The sequence below is a fragment of the Oryctolagus cuniculus genome, chromosome 4, assembly GCF_051225735.1.
Source record: "Oryctolagus cuniculus isolate XC-2025 breed Fujian yellow rabbit chromosome 4, ASM5122573v1, whole genome shotgun sequence".
Taxonomy (NCBI): domain Eukaryota; kingdom Metazoa; phylum Chordata; class Mammalia; order Lagomorpha; family Leporidae; genus Oryctolagus; species Oryctolagus cuniculus.
Window position 1 is genome coordinate 97,738,044 of NC_142870.1, and position 16,193 is coordinate 97,754,236.

A 16,193-nucleotide genomic window follows, 5' to 3' on the forward strand; every position below is an offset into this window, starting at 1 on the left:
ATTGCAAGAGATCATTCCTGTCTTTGAGCTTCGTATTGAAACACAGAAACCACTTTGGAAGCATAGATTTAACCAATAGGAAATAGAGTGGCCACGTCTCTTGACACATGAACAACCTGGAAGAAAACCATCTGCACTCAGAGCCAGGCTGTTTTAGGGGGGCCGTGTAATCACCAGGACAATTCTTACTGCAAAAAAAGAAGTGGAATTGCGAGTCTGAAGAGGAGAACTGGCAAAGGGACCCTTTAGTAGGAGCGAAACTTTGAAATCCATCTATGTAAGATTAATCACCATTCTTTTAGTTAAGCTGTTGTCATCTCTAACTTTCCCTGAGTAGAAAATAATCTACACTTCCAACTAAGTTATTCATGGTCCAATTTGTTCTCAGAATACTATAATAGGCTTTGTGAAGATAAATTTTATAATAGGGATTTAACTTAGTGAGAAGCCAGGACAGGGAGGCCTTCAAACACAAAGGGTACACCCGGACGTCAAGTGCTCAGGCCCCTCCACCCCGCCCCCCACTCCTGGCCCGTCCCCGCTCACAGAAGAGTATTCACCCCTACTTAGAATCTAATTTTTACACGGGATTCCGAGAAGGCGTCTCAACGACTTCACGCGACAGCTGGTTCAGGTACTGCAGCGCGGCGTTCTGAAGGCATTTTCAGCCGAGTTTGGAAAAAGGGAAACTTTGAGGAAAGTCCGTGTGTGGAGGAAGGAATGCTGCGCAGGGTTTTAAGAAAGAGAAACATTCGGAATCTTCCCTTTCGGCAGTTCCGTCTCGCTTGATGGCCACATTTACATGCTGAGTTCACAGGCTAAACTCTCAAAGAGAACCCTCTTTCTTAGAGAAAATAAAACATTCAGCGTGGTTTTCTGGAAAATAACAACAAAAAAAGCAAACAAAATAATCACTGATGCTTTATGTGTATCGTTTTTATTTTCCAAACTGGTGAAAAATCCATAGTTATTCAGAAACATTCTTCATTTTTTGTCATTTTCCTCTTCTGCTCTTTAAGATCTAAATAAGGGTACTGGCTATTTGTTTTATAAACTAGCAAGAAATTGGAATGCAACAAATTTATTTTTATTCCAAACTGCCAGCGTATTTTTGTTTTGTTTTTTAAGGTTTCTTATTTTCCCATTTTGAACATTTCAAGACATGCACACAAAATTTTGTATTTAAAATCCTAGAAACTCTTTACCTACCTATTGCATTTAAATATCTAGCTTCCCTTTGTACACATTACATCTCTGCTGAATCTATTTGTTATCAGTTTGCCTATCTTACTTGCACACTTTGTAACAAAGTACCTAAAGGGGTAAGGATATGTGTGGCTTATTATTCCTATTAAAAATTGATTAAAAAAAAAACCCTACAAATCGCATAGGAGTTGTGTAACAGATATGCATTTCAAACTTTTTAAAACAAAGATTTCTTAAATTGTTTTTAAATGTGCCCTTAATGATTTCTAGTACTCACACCTCCTTCCTTGCTTTCCAAACTGTTTATACTGTCCCCAATAACACTCAGTGGAAAGCTGTCATTCCTGGCTAAATCCTTACTTAGGGTGGATGCTATGCCTCCGTGAGACAGGGTCACAGGGTCACAATCGATTTTGGAGGCCACCTGGAGAGTCCAGGCCATGAACTGACTCAAAAAATTTATATCAGAGCTGGAACAGTGCACCTCCCAGGGTCAGATCTGGCCTGACACTCCAACCGCAGGCTGGGGCATGCTAGACCGAGCTCAGAGAGAGGCCAGAGTTGTTGACCCTGCTAGCTGACCTCTTCAAACTTCAGGAGAATTTTTTTGGCAGTTACCACGGTGACTGGGTACTCTAAAAGCTTATCCTTCTTACTGAATGGAGGGGGAAAAATTAGGGAAAAAATATGTTAAAACCTACCTTGCAGAGATGCCTATCACGGTTCAAGTTAAAAAAAAAAAAAGTGTGGGGTGTGGGGTGGGAGGAGGCTTCTCAATTGTCTGTGACTTTGATATTAATTTCCACTGCTGATCTTAAAATCAAAATTGGAATCAGCAAGGACTTTCAAACTGCAAAATTTGGCATTTGGAGCAGAAACTACATTCTTTTTTCTTTTTATTTTTTTTTAGGTGGGTGGGTGGAAATGACTTACCACAATATGAACAATGCATTAAAATGGTCTTTAAACAATGTAATTTACCTGGAAATTCTAATATCTCTCTGGTTTTCCAAGAGAATAATCAGCTTTGAAATAAGATCCATCATAAAAGCTAGTGAATCAGTGAAAAATACCACAAATAATAATTTTTGCTACAATAACACACTCCAGATTTTTCCCCCAAGAAAGGTATCCATTCTGTTTGACTTGGAATAATACAATTAGGAGAAAAGTAAGGGGCTATTATTATTACATATTTTATCTTTTACCAAATGGCTCAATAAAAATAGTACCCACATTTAAAACAACAGCCTCACATATTCTGCATGTAACAAAAGAACACTGGGAGGATAAAAGCCACAGTGTGTTCTTTATTTTAGAGCAATGTACATTAAAACTAAAGAAAAGCCATAGAATATTCTTCCATGTTAATGACAAATGCCATCTTATCCCAATGTTCCACAACAATGGAAACACTTACAAATCAAAATTCTCCGCAGGGTAAATCTATGCACTTTCTAGAACCTACTAGTTGATTTTTAGTGATCTAATGAAAAACAATACACTTTAAGTGACTCCTATGTGTGGCTTGACACTAGACAAGAATCATAGTTCAGATATATAACAAATATGCTTTACTCATAATAATACATGCTTTTAAAAGTATTATGCAATGACTTTTGTAAAATAAAATAAGTATTGCTGTTGTTTGTCTGGACTTCCTTTAGTTTTCTCATCTGCTTCTCACATGATGCAAGTCCTAGAAATTTTAAGAGAATCCTCCTCTAACATATTGGTGCTGTGTGTGTGTGTACCAGTGATCCAGCATTGGTGAAGGGAAGGTTGATTTGCATTTTGAAAAGCTGTGACTATATAACAAAACAATGTCTTTGGTCTAAATATCATTTCTCACCTTGACTCTAAGCCAGAAAAAAAAAAAAAAGATGATAAATTACAGAAATGTGGTAACTGACATTCCAAAAATGAATACAGAAATTTCAGAGGAATGTTTTAACCTAATCTTGAGTGTTCATTTTGCTGTGACCTATTTTTACTGTTTTGTAATCACCATTAAGTTCTTAGAACAGAATGGACATAAAAGCAAGTATTTGTTAATTGATCTTAATTTTGTACAAAAACAAAATATAATTCAAGAATCATTTCCTTTCTTGATTTGTGCTCAAAACCGCCATTGTAAGGGAAGGTCAGAGACATAGTTTGAGATGATCGTGCCACGTGATCCAATTGCACTTTGCTAAAAACCCAGGCCTTTCAATAAGACCGTGTGGGTCTTGACATTTCGAGGTGGGCAACAAGGCTGGAGAGTCACTAAAGCTGTGGTGCCAGCACCTTGTCTACGATGAACTCCACTGTCCTTGGCAGCCAGAACCTCCTGGCAAGTTTCCTCACAGACCCGGTGGCTGGCAAGGTTCGAGGAACTATCACACAGGAAAGAGGTTCTCCTCAGGTTTTGAAAAGAGATGATGGAAGTCTCAGAACGAGGCAAAGTCAGCCAGAATCTCACAAACGACCAGCCTTATCTTGAGTGAAACATTATTTCTAAGTTGCATCTGAAAAGGAAACAAAGTTAAAGTGTAAGGCAAAGATTCATTTGTATAGAACAAGACCATACTAAGTCTTTTAGTGTGGTTTCCTCTGTAGCTTGGACATTCACAGATTTGTTAACTGAGTCAGAGAATCTGGGGACAGAGAGGGACTTGAGATAGCTGATCTGGTGCTTTGTTTTCACTTTACATTAGCAAAACCCAAAGCCCAGAAGCAGGAACTTGTCACACGTTTAGTTAGATGTTTTCACTGGAATCTAGATGTGTAGCATTGCTGGACAAGGGTACTCTCCGCTAGGACAGGCAGACTCTTTGCTAGGTTGGAAATGATCAAAGCCTGTACCAACACACATATTCAGAGCCTTGGAGACAGGGCCCGTTCTGGGTTCCTGTTATAAACTGATTGCAAAGCTCATTCAAGTCAGAATTCTAGAAAGAAGTTTTAGGTAGCCGGCGCCGTGGCTCAATAGGCTAATCCTCCACCTTGCGGCGCCGGCACACCGGGTTCTAGTCCCGGTTGGGGCGCCGGATTCTGTCCCGGTTGCCCCTCTTCCAGGCCAGCTCTCTGCTATGGCCAGGGAGTGCAGTGGAGGATGGCCCAGGTGCTTGGGCCCTGCACCCCATGGGAGACCAGGAAAAGCACCTGGCTCCTGGCTCCTGCCAGGATCAGCGCGGTGCGCCGGCTGCAGCGGCGGCCATTTGAGGGTGAACCAACGGCAAAGGAAGACCTTTCTCTCTCTGTCTCTCTCTCTCACTGTCCACTCTGCCTGTCAAAAAAAAAAAAAAAAAAAAAAAAAGAAAGAAGTTTTAGGTATGACACAATCAGAAATTCCACAGAACCAGGCAGTGAAGTAATGAAATAATATGTGCTAGTGGACACTTAAAAATTCTCAGATGCTACTGTCTTATGGTAACAAGGCCATGTTGCTGGTATTCTTTCTCTAGTTAACTGTTTCAGTTGATTTATTAGGGCTCACACACACTGACTGACTGTATTTTAGTTGGCAAGGTATATAATTAAATGCCCAAACACAGCACTTTGGGTATTAGTCTGTCTTCCCTGCTGATGGTATAAAAGCATTTATCCAAGTAACTTAGTGCTGTATAAGAGAGCCCAGCTGGGGCAGACATTGTGGCTCAGCAAGTTAAGCCACTGCGTGAGACAGTGGCATCCCACATTTAGTCCTTGGGTCCCTGCCACTCCACCTAGATGGAGTCCCGGATCCTGGCTTCAGTCTGGCACAGCCCTGCCTGTTACAGGTATTTCGAGAGTGAACCAGAGGATGGACAATCACTCTATGTTTCTCCTCCTCCTTCTGTCACTCTGCATTTTGAATAATTAAATATAACTTAGAGAGAGAGAGAGAGAGAGAGAGAGAGAGAGAGAGAGAATGGCTGCCAGTCTAGAAGAGGCTTAATATGATATTTCTTTAGCATAGATCAACTTGTATCTATTAGAATCAGTGTACTCTGAAAAGGAAGTGAAAAGAAGCCTGTAGAAAATGTGCAGTTAATTGCTGATCCATCAAACTTCCATGTATCAACTGCATTCTGCTTGTAGTGCATTTTCATTGCTCTCCCAAAGTTCCCCTCTGATTTGTCATGGTATTTGGGAAAGGATCATGATTTTATTTGGAAAATTTATGTAGGGGCTCCAAGTGGAGAAAAGAGTAAGGTATAAGAATTTAAGGGGAAGGATGAGCTTTGTGGTCAAGCCACCCTTGCACTGGCATCCCATGTTACAGAGTGCTGGCTTGAGTCCTGGCTATTTCACTTCTGATCCAGCTCCCTGCTAATATACCTGAGAAGACAGTGAATCATGGGCCAAGTACTTGAGTCCCTGTCACCCATGTAGGAGATCTGGATGGAATTCCTGACTATTGGTTTTGGCCTGGCCTGGCCCAGCCCTGGGTGCTACAGGTATTTAGGGAGTAAAGTAATGGATGGAAGATCTCTCTCTCTCTCTTTTCTCCTCCTCACTCTGCCTGAAAAATAAATAAATAAATATTTTTTAAAAAAAGAATTAAGAAGTCAAGGAGAAGAAAAAACATATTAGGTATGCTGAAGGCCCATGAGGTTTTAGGGAAAAAGGTTGATGTCTAGAAAGAGTTACTCATGATAGAGAGGTGAAGGCAAGAATCAAGTTCTCAGTTCTTAACTCCCATCTCAATTTTGAATAAATGCTACTTGCTGGTACCAGTCACTCGTCACATTAGGGGTGAGGGCATGTAAAGCTGCTGATCTTTAGCTCTAGCTTTCACTTGGTGGCACTTAGCTGCCCCTGATGGGGTGGCTCAGCAGCCTCTGTGGCACAGATGGGTGTACTTTTCTGTTTCTTGATGCACACTAATGGTGTCTCCTTGGTCTCTACCCAAAGGAAAAGGAGCTGTTAAGGAAAGTTTCCTGGTGGAAGGGAACTTTCAGATATACAGAGGAGAAAGTAGGAGAGGAACGGTGAGACTGCAGAATGAGAACTTTCTCCTTCTCCTTTCCAGAACTGCATCTGGGCTCCCTTGTGGGTGCAGGGACCCAAGTATTCGGGTCATCATCTGCTGCCTTCCTAGGTGTGTTGGCAGGGAGCTGGATAGGAAGTGGAGCAGCCAGGACTTGAACCAGTTCTCCAATATAGGAGGTGGATGTACCGAGTGGCAGCTTAACCAGCTCTGCAGCAATACTTGGTTCTCCTCTCGGATTTGCACCTGAACTGTTTTCTGCCTCCCTCCCACGGAAGAGACCAGTCAGGCGATGTCAATGCAGGAAGAGCTGGTGGCCTGGCCTGTGTGCTGGCCTGTCCCACAGCTGTTCCCTCAATCAGGTGGGCACAGTCCTCCACTCCAGACACTGTCCAGAGCACTGCTGTCAGTGGGGTACAGCCTGGCAAACAGGACCAGGGTGTGCCTGCTGCCAACACATGGCCACGTGAAAAGAGGCCCGCTCTTTTGGCATCCTTCATAGTCCCCTTAGGGAATTGTTAAAGACAGAAATTTTGAAATTGAATTTTAATGATTGTCAGAAAAGCTGGGGGGGGGGGGGAGAGGCACAGCAGCTGCTCCAGAGCAGCTGCCCCAGCTGCTCCTGTCCCGGGGACAGGCCTGCCTCTTGGCCATCCACAGTGCAGCAGAAGGGAAGCAACAGGGGCTCACAAAGGTGAAGATTTCAACTCCGAGGACCTTGGTCCTGGGCAGCTGAGAGGCACCAGGGACCACAGAGAGAAAACAAAGAGCAAGCAAAACGAAACAAACTCAGGACTTCAAGGTCTTCAGTCTCAGGCCCACAAGTGAATTGTGAGCCCAGCAGCAGTGGAAACCCTAGTGTGTGTGTGTGTGTGTGTGTATTGGGGTGGGGGGAGATGTGGGAGCGAGCTGGTGAATACTAAGGCCTCCCCTCCACACTTCTTACACATAATCACCCCTCAGGGATGCCACACAGACAGTCTGTGCCCTGGGACTGTGGAGGCCCCCGAGGCGGGGTGGGGAAGAGGTTGTGTAGAAAGAGCCAGCTCTCTGGATCCACACTGCCTGTGCACTGGGGTGACTGCCCTCTGTTGAAAGCTCCCGTCCTTCTTCTTCAGCCTGCCTCTGCCCACATCTAAATGAGAAACAGGCCCCAATAGAATGCTCTCCTACCACCAGTTTCCTAATCCCCAAACTCAAATGCCTGAGTGTGAAACTTCACGAAAAGTTATTGCCAGCGACAAATTCAGGCTGACAAATTGTCGATAATCATGCCTCCGACACGCTGGATGGCTTTCAGGCAATAAATAAGCAGATGCAAGAAGGCCTGCTGGTGGGGTGGGCAGAGTGCAGGCCACAGCCGGGGCTACGGTGTCTGCTTGTGCCCCACCCCTCCAACAAGAGAGTGTGTTCAGCTCCAGGACCATGGTCTCCGGTCTCACCCGCGCCTGCTAGCATTCCCTAGCCTGTTTCTTTCTGTCTTACTCAGACCGCACAGAGGAGCTTCTCTCTTCCTTCTCCCACAATTAACTCTTCTGTGTGCTTGTATCTGTGATTTCCTTGATTTACAGTCACGTTTCCCAGGCTTTCTTTTGTTTGAAATCCTAGGCTCTTGGAATGGACTGGACATCTGATGACTTTTTGTATGCCTGTTTGTATCTTATGACAAATACAATTATCAGGGACTGTTATGCAAGATAAAAATGACATATATATATATACATATACAGATATATATATATATATATATATATATAACCTAGAAATGCATTTAAGAAGAGATGCATCGTTTAAGAACTTAGGATAAATCTGTAAAAGAACTTTCAAAGTGTTTGCAGGTTAGTGCTGCTAGAACAAAGTCCCCTCCCCAACACACATATCCAAGAGTACTGTTTGATTTGCCTTTCACTCTGTTTTAAATTTAGGAACAATTTTAAATACATGCCTTAATCTAAATATGATTTACTAGTAAGATTTGATTTCTCATATGGTTTATAAATCTCATTACTCAATCATAAGACTTCAAATTAAATTGTCACAGTTTTCCACACAAGTTTGGGCTCAACATTTAATTCACTCTTTCCCTTTCTCCAACTTGGATTTTTATTTCTGCATTTAAATACAACACAGCACTTGAATTAAGGGTCTTCTTGTTAAAATGGAGGCTTTTCTCATTTCTCTGAACTCTATAAATGAACTGCATTGTCACATAATCGATAGGAAAAACTCAGCTGTCACAGATCCTAAGCAACCCCTTGCCACAGAAATAACACGATCTGGCATTTCTGAGTTTGAAAATGTGCTGTCTGGATGACACAAGACCAGAACTACTCAAATGGCTTTCAATAGGATCTCTGTGAAACTCGGGAACTGACCTGTTGAGATGTCTGAGACATTGAGAACAGGCTTTTTTGCCTGGTTGGAGCCCAGGTGTTCCCTTTTTTCTTCCATAAACTAGGATTGCAAGAGTCAGTGTCTGCCTGCACCTCACATAAATTAATACGTATATTTTTAAATGACAGCAAGCCATATCTCTGTCTCAATGAAAGTGTTGTATGTTGCACTCTCAGCCTTGTCTCTACAATCAGCCACACAAAAAGGCTTCCATATCACACAGAAGCATGTGGCAGATGCATCCATGTCTGTATCCTCCTCACTTCCATCTATGATATTCTCCTCTGCCACTCACTTCAATGGCTTGTTTCACTGATGTGGTTTTCTTTAAACGATACTGGGTAGATCTACGCTGAATTCTACTCCACTTGGTAGGCAGATTATGTGATAAACATGTTAATTTGTATTAGAAGAATCTTGCTAAGAAGGTTTATGACCTTGGCATGCTACAAATCATTTATGTATGAAAGGTAAGAATATTCTTTAATTCATTAACTTGCTCTGCCAGAGACTTGATGTATGACATATTACATGTATTAAATATTTACATGGATGCAGATGCATCAGTACAAAGACAAGTGCTCGAGGGGAATCAGACAGCAGCAAGATAGGTAACACAAATCCAGTTTATAACTTCAAAGCAAGGAGGTGCGAAACTTGCCTTTTTCTAAGGCTAGGCCTGTTGCAGTCTAGTTCTCTTATCTAGCATCTTTTGGATGAATCAAGAAGCACCATGTCTAATTCGTTCAGTTGTCATCAGGGTACCCTTTCATCAAGTTAGGTAGTTTGCTCCTATTTAATTATGGAAAATAACAGAACAACTTGGGTTGCTACAAAAGCCAACATTTCAAGTTGACCTAATTTCACAAGATCTCAGAAGCTCCCAATTTGTTCAGGCTACTTCTTAGCAACTCTGCTTCATCTTTGGATAGACTGGTTAACACAGTAGAGTTTACCCATCCTCATAAGTCATAGGCTTTTCCACAGCTGCAGGGCGACACTTGGAATCTGCATGGAGAAGGGGCCAGGGCCTATCAGGAACCAAGTCAATTATTTCACAAGCAACTGTCCTGCAGATGGGAGGGCTGAGGTAAGAAGGAGGCATACAAGATCCAGGCTGGGAGTGATTTAACTTTGACGGCCATCAAACACAGGTAACTGATGAAAAGCGTTCTCTTCTCTTCTCTTGATCAGTGTGTGAATTTGCTTTATTTACAATTATGGGAAATAACTGAATCCTGTTTCAGTCTGAGAAAAAAGGCGGGGGTTGCAGAGGTGTCTTAACCCTTGCAATGGTCTGGCCAGCAGCATCTCCTTTCTGACCCAGTTCCCGGAGCTGGCTCTCAGCTGAATTTTATAAACATATCTGGATCCTCATTTATCTGTTTAAATGGCCCAGAGTATTTGCCAGGAAATTGTGCCACCAATCCTGGTATATTTTTTTCTTCTATCTAACGTCTGTCATTACACAAAGCATTACAAAAAGCTAATTTCCAACCCTGAAGAAAATACACCCTTACCACAGAAGTCATTACATTAGCATAACAAACACAAAGTTCCAAGGTGGCAATTTGGCTATAGATCCGAAATGCTTCCGGTCCCATCTGATCCCTGTTAAGGTATGATGCTGTCCTGCTGCACCTAAGACCTGGGTCGGAGGACACTCCCCCCACCTGCCACCCCACCCCCATAAGAGAAGTTCTGCTGGGGAAAATAGTTTGCTCTTGGGAACCCAAAATGAGGGACACATTTTAAGTTTCACTTGCCTGAGTTGGGACATTTTTTTAAAGAATCAAGGTAACTAGCATCTCTCTTTTTTCCTTCCTCTTTCTGTACCCTTCCTTTTTTGACCACCAAGAAAATACGTCTCAAAGGGTATTCTTCTGCAAGTGTCTCATTCCACATGGACAAACATCAGGACTTCTCTCACAGGCAATGCAAGCAGTGTTTGGTCTTTCTCTTGGGGGTGGGGTTGGGGGGAAACGACCTCTGTCTGCCCTGCCAGTGGTGGAGGTGCAGATTATAGCTGCAGCTCCGCAGAGGCTGGGGTGGTGCTGGTGGTGGAGGTCAGGAAGGTTGAGATGTATTCAGATGTTAATTTACACCTGAAAAGACAGAATGCAGTCACCCACTTGGGGGGTGACTGGAGTTTCTCATGAATACCGGCCGTGAGTGCTTCCTCGTGAAAGATGAAAGTTGCAGTGGAGTCTGAAAGTTCTGGGAGCGGGCAAGAAGGGAGGGAGCAGCGACAGCCTTGATGAGTCAAAGGAAATGCGTTTAGCCACCGGTCGTAAATCTATTTTTGATTTTTTTTTCCTTTTCAAGGTTCTTTTTGCCATCTAATGAGAGGTGGTGACTTCCACTTTACCAAATACTTGGAGACTATCCATGGAATCCAAAAGTATTGGCATGGAAGTAAGGATGAAGAATTAGCTTCATTTTTTTCCCCTGCCATTTGGATGCATTTCCTTGTCTCACGCAGTCTCTGGTTAATAAGGGCTACCTACTTGCTCAGGGGAATCCCAAAGTACCCTGCGAGTAACCAAGAAAGAAAAACGTTCCACATTCCAACACTGCCTTTAACCTCAAACGATAGCAAAGCGTTCATTCAGACTCCAGGACCACACTGAGGCATTAATTAGGCTGATGAAATCCATCGAAATGTATGGATTCAGCATAATCAAGTTTCTACCGCAGACTAGCGTTAAGGAGTACGTGAGCAGCTGGGAGAATGGAAAGTACTGTGAGAGTTAAGTCATGCATGTAATTGAGTATATTTAACATAACCATTTTAATGATCAGTGATTAAAAGTGCATCTTACTTAAATGGTATATCCTCTGCAATTTGTTCATATCAACCCGATAATGTTAACGGAAAAAGTAGGGATACAAATTTCTAAACACGATCTTTTTTTTTTTTTAAGTTTAGGCAGAAAAAGGAGGAAAGTAAACTAGAAAGAGAAATGTGGCTTTTGCATGCAAACAGCTACACCAGTGTGCTATAAACTAATCACTGTTTCGGACACCTTCTGTACTCAGTTCCTACAAAGTATTAGGAATATATTATATGTGATTTTTTTTCAGCTTTCAGAGATGTTTTATTTCTCCATGACAATTTCTTAAGGTGTGTGTGGGACCGGTGGGGATGTGGGGGTGGGGAGGAGCTGAGGCAGGGGGAGAGTTGTGTGGAAGGAAGGGAGGGGAGGGACAGCTAACTCAAATCCTGCTGATTCTAAGGGCTTCCCTTAGGAACCCGGGAAGTCCACAATTCTAATTCTTGCTCCAACCTGTTGGCTTGACTGATCGAGTGGAACTCGCCTCTGTAAAGATAACCCTGGGAAGAAGAGAGGGCATCACAAGGAGGCAGAGGCACCCAGATATGATGGTCCAGGAGCCCAAACAGTTTAGAAGCCCGCACAGGGGAAATTAGCCGTTCAAATCAGCGAGAGGCCTCGACCCAAAGCCCACGCGTTGAGAGGCAGACTTGACTCTGCTTCATTCACTCGGACTAGACCAGATAAATGGAGTCATTGTGGAGCCACGCACAAGCCAGTCCAATTGCTTTTGTTGTATTTTCTCAGCTTTTGTGCTCAAAACACGCAAATCACCGATTACTTTGCCCAGGATGGAATGGAAAGAGAGAGGTGGATCTAGATCTACAGCTGGAAGTGTGTGAATCGCACATGTACGCACTGATGCAGACACCAGTAAGAGTGAGGGGTTCAAAGGGATGCACAGCTCCCAAAAGTTGCTGGGGGGGTGCTCTTTTTATCTCCTGTCACCCTGCCCTCCCTTCCAGAGAGGGACACATCTATTCTCCTGCTCAAAATAGCATGGAAGAGTGGCACATCTTGAATGTTTGGGAGTTGCACCAAACTTTTATGACCTAAGAGAGAACAAGGAGGGTACAAACATGTCAAAGTACGTTGGATGCTTCTGCCTCCCGCAAACAGAACACAAATGTTTTAAGGGGAAACGTATTTACAGCCTTTCTTCCCACACAGTAACGTGTCTTCTTGGGCTTGGAGGGACAGCTCTGGGGAAATCAGGTCTCTCCAAGAGCGCTCCCGCCCTCAATGTATAGCCTATAAATATAGTGGCCGAGCCATGCCAGGGGCAGTCAGCGCAAGAGAAATCTGTAGTCTTGAAAGCATCTTTTTCTTCTGGCTATGGTGGCACTTAAATGATAATGCGGGCAATGGAGCTGGGAGATTTATATCTTTTGGAAAGTAGGGCGAGCCAGATGGTAATAGCGTCATTAACACACAAACTTGGGATATGCAAGTGAAGCTTGAAATTGGGAAAGAGATCAGGAGAACAAAGGGGGCTGCTGTTGCAAGGCTACCCCTCTTCTGCCGGCCAAAGCTAAGAGCCCCTCCGTCCTCGGGTCTGCTCCTGCCCGGAGCTGGATAATAAACGACAGCTTTCCCCCTCCCCTGTTGTGACTTAGAAAGCACAGAGAAAACTTTTGCAATAGGCAAATTCGGTACTTATTTATGTGTAACCCTTTGTAGTCTGAAGTGGCAGAAAGGAGCCATTCATTCAGCTGCTGTCCCACCCCCACCCCACTTTAGTTTGATAAGCCCTTGCAGTTGTTGGCGTTTATTTATTTATTTGAAATCAAAGTGCCGCTTGTACGTTTCAGACAAAAGTTCATTTTCCTCCTCTTCTGTCAATACTCTCAGTACTTATTCAAGGTTGAACAGCACTGCCTTTTCCACTTTGGGTGAAGGGACTTGGTGCAAAGGTGATAAAGACTGGTAAACTCGGGAGTTCTACTTGGGAAACCTTCCCCGTTTAACTCTCACTGAGAAGACATGGGTCAGAGAGAACACAGAGGGCATTAAGGCCGGATTAACATTGGCATTAAAGATGATATGTACTTATAATAAACACCCCCATGAACATCTAGAAACAGGCAGGGTGGTTTGGAACGAAAAAAAAACCCCGAAATCAATAATTTCTTTTTGTTAATGCGATGTATATGTGTATATAGGAGTATACACACACATACATAGCGTTGTGGAGGACATTAGCACACACCTATACAGACACAGGCACAGATCTGTGAGGTTCTGTTAGGACAGCAAAGGTAACAGTCGTTAAGTATTGATTGGCTTGAATGATGCTGTTAGCGACTAAAAGTTAACGAAGTCTAAACTAAAATCGAACGTCTTTTTTTTTTCTTCTTCTTCTTCTTCTAGGAAAAAAAAAATACTGGAGCTCTTTAAAAGCCCAGAGGACTTACCCTCGAGGCATTATTCGGGGGAAAAACTGAGACTGGCCGTTCGTCACAGGCAATTGTAAGGGGTTTCAAAGGGCCGATCAAACGATCGCCAGAGTAATCTACATTCAAGCCCGGATGGCGGTGTTACGGCACACACCTGCGGGGTGTTTGCTGTCCGTGCCCCTCGCCGAGCTACAAATCATCATTAAAGCGAGCTGCTTAAGCTTCTTCCCGGCTTCCAGACAAGAGTTGCTCGGGACAGCTCACTTTGATATTGCTATAACTCGCAATTGACAAGCAGGCTCTTTGGGAGCTCAAACTCGCGCCCACATCCCAAGGCACGCGGCCAGGTGAGCAGGGTAGTGGAGGTGGCGCGATTGTTTAAAAAAGAAAAACAAACAAAAAACCCCACAAAACTCCTATTCTTCTGCCGATTCCCTGGGCGGAATCACCACGCAAACGTGCGCAGGAAACCGGGTTCATAGCAGGTTGGCTATGCAGAACTTTCTCGAAACTTCTCTGTCTGCCCCCAACTTCTCACCACCCCGGGATGCAGACGCAGTCTCGCCACCTCCATCTCCCTCTTTCCGTCTTGTGCACAGTCACACTCGGGACGGCTCCCTCGCTCCACTTCCAGGCTACATTTTTCTTCTCCAGGGCCAGTCCCTGGTTGGAAACTTTCACTTTTTAGTCATTCATTTATTACCCTCCCCCCCAACCCCCGGCACCCCGCTTTCTGTGCCAACACTGCCCTCACCTTGCGGGGGGCGAGGGAGGTTAAGAAATCTGGAGTTGGGTGAAAAGAAAGGGCTGCGAGGGTCTCCCGGCCGGAGGCGGGGCGCCGCGGCGGGTCTGCGTTCCGCGCGCGCGTCCGCTCAGCCCCGCTACCCGCGGGCGACCCCGTGCGCGCGGGGGGCGGGGGACTTCGCCGCGGCCGCGTTGCCAAGATCCACCCTCGGAGCCAAGGTATCAATAGACCAATTTTCTGCTCTGCCCGCGAGCTTTTTTGTTTCAAGCCAGACTGGAGGTGTCTGCGCTGCGCAAGACGCAACGGCATAGCAGCGTCGGGGAGGGGGGGTGGGGAAAGGGCGCTAGATGCGGGAGGCGCAAATATGGAAATTAACTCATTAGGAAGGGGTGTGGTTACCGCGAAGCCCCCTCCTCCATCCCTTCCTTTCTCCCTTGCTGCCACCGTCCCGGCTTGCTAAATACGAGATTACAAACAAACAAATAAAGCAGAAGCTGACTAGGCAGCCCCAGATCAAACACGCTCCAGATAATTCGCTTCACTCAGCGCTGCGGCCAGATCTGCAGCGCACGGCGCCGGCCCCTGATGCCCGCCGCTGGTTTCTGCGCCCCAGTCACGCCGGCCCCAGCTTCCGCAGCTCCGAGAGCCGAGGCCCGCGGTGGCGTTCCGAAGGCACCGCCCGTGGCCCAGACGCCCCCCGTCTGGTATACGCTTTAGAACCTCAGACCAGAGTGTCCACCCATATGGTTGGCGACCATCGGAGGGCTTCCGCTGATCTCACGAGTCCTCACCCACAGGCCGCGGGAGAGGGGGAAGGTGGTGGTGGTCTCGTTGGGAGAAAAAGAAATGGGATAAAAATAATGTCCCAGAGCCCCTCTCCGGGAGGCTGTTCCCGAGGCTCCGCAGCCGCGGTGCGGGAGGTGGGGGCGGGGGCTGGCGCGCAGAGGACGGAGGCCTGTTGGAGCGTCAGAGCTCCTTGAAATACTATTAACCAACGATCAGGTTCCCTAGAGTGAGGTGAGGGGGTTGGAAAACCTAGGGTGCGTGATTCGGGGGTGGGGAGGGGGAGAAGAAAGAAACAAAAACGCAAAACTTCTCACCGCCTCCCCTCCCCCCTCCGCACCCCCTCCCCCGCACCCAGCTGCCCTGCCCCGGTGTCCTCAAAGCCTGCCTCTGTGCAGGGCTGGAGGGAAAATGGTACTTTTATGGTTCTCCTTCCTGCGTGGCCCGCCTCCCCGCCCCTGCTCGCTGCCTGGCGCTCCCCCAGCTGCGGGCCCCTCGGAGGAAGGCCGCCCGGTCCCCTCGCCTCCCGCTGCCTGCAGGCCACCGAGCCTCAAAGCCTGCATTGTGCAGCGGGGGCGGGGAGGCCGGCGGACCCACGGAGAAGAATAACACTGCGCCCAACTCCTGTGCGGGAAACTTCCCCAAATGCACTCCCAAACACTACTTTTGAGAAGGGAAGGGGTTGGGGGAGGCGGCGGCCAAGTTTTGCAAAAGCCCTGCCTTCTCTCAAGTCTTCGACCTTTTCTGCCACTTGTTTAGGGTCTCAGGATGCAAGAGCGGGCCGAGTAGAGACTGGAAGGTGCCGTGGAGGGCCGGAAACGTGGCCGGGACAGTAGGGGCTTCAGGGCGGGGCGGGAAGAGTGTAGGGGGATGTGTCC

The 16,193-nt window shown here is 45.6% G+C and overlaps 1 protein-coding gene across 1 annotated transcript in view; it reads right to left on the reverse strand.

The window, feature by feature from the left end:
- Positions 1 to 914: 914 nt before the first annotated feature.
- LOC149127057 (uncharacterized) overlaps positions 915 to 16,193 on the reverse strand; it is a 44,911-nt gene continuing 29,632 nt past the window's right edge. The window contains exon 3 of the mRNA XM_089330900.1: positions 915 to 3,716. The gene's annotated coding sequence lies outside the window, so the exon portion shown is untranslated. The remainder of the gene's footprint in view (positions 3,717 to 16,193) is intronic.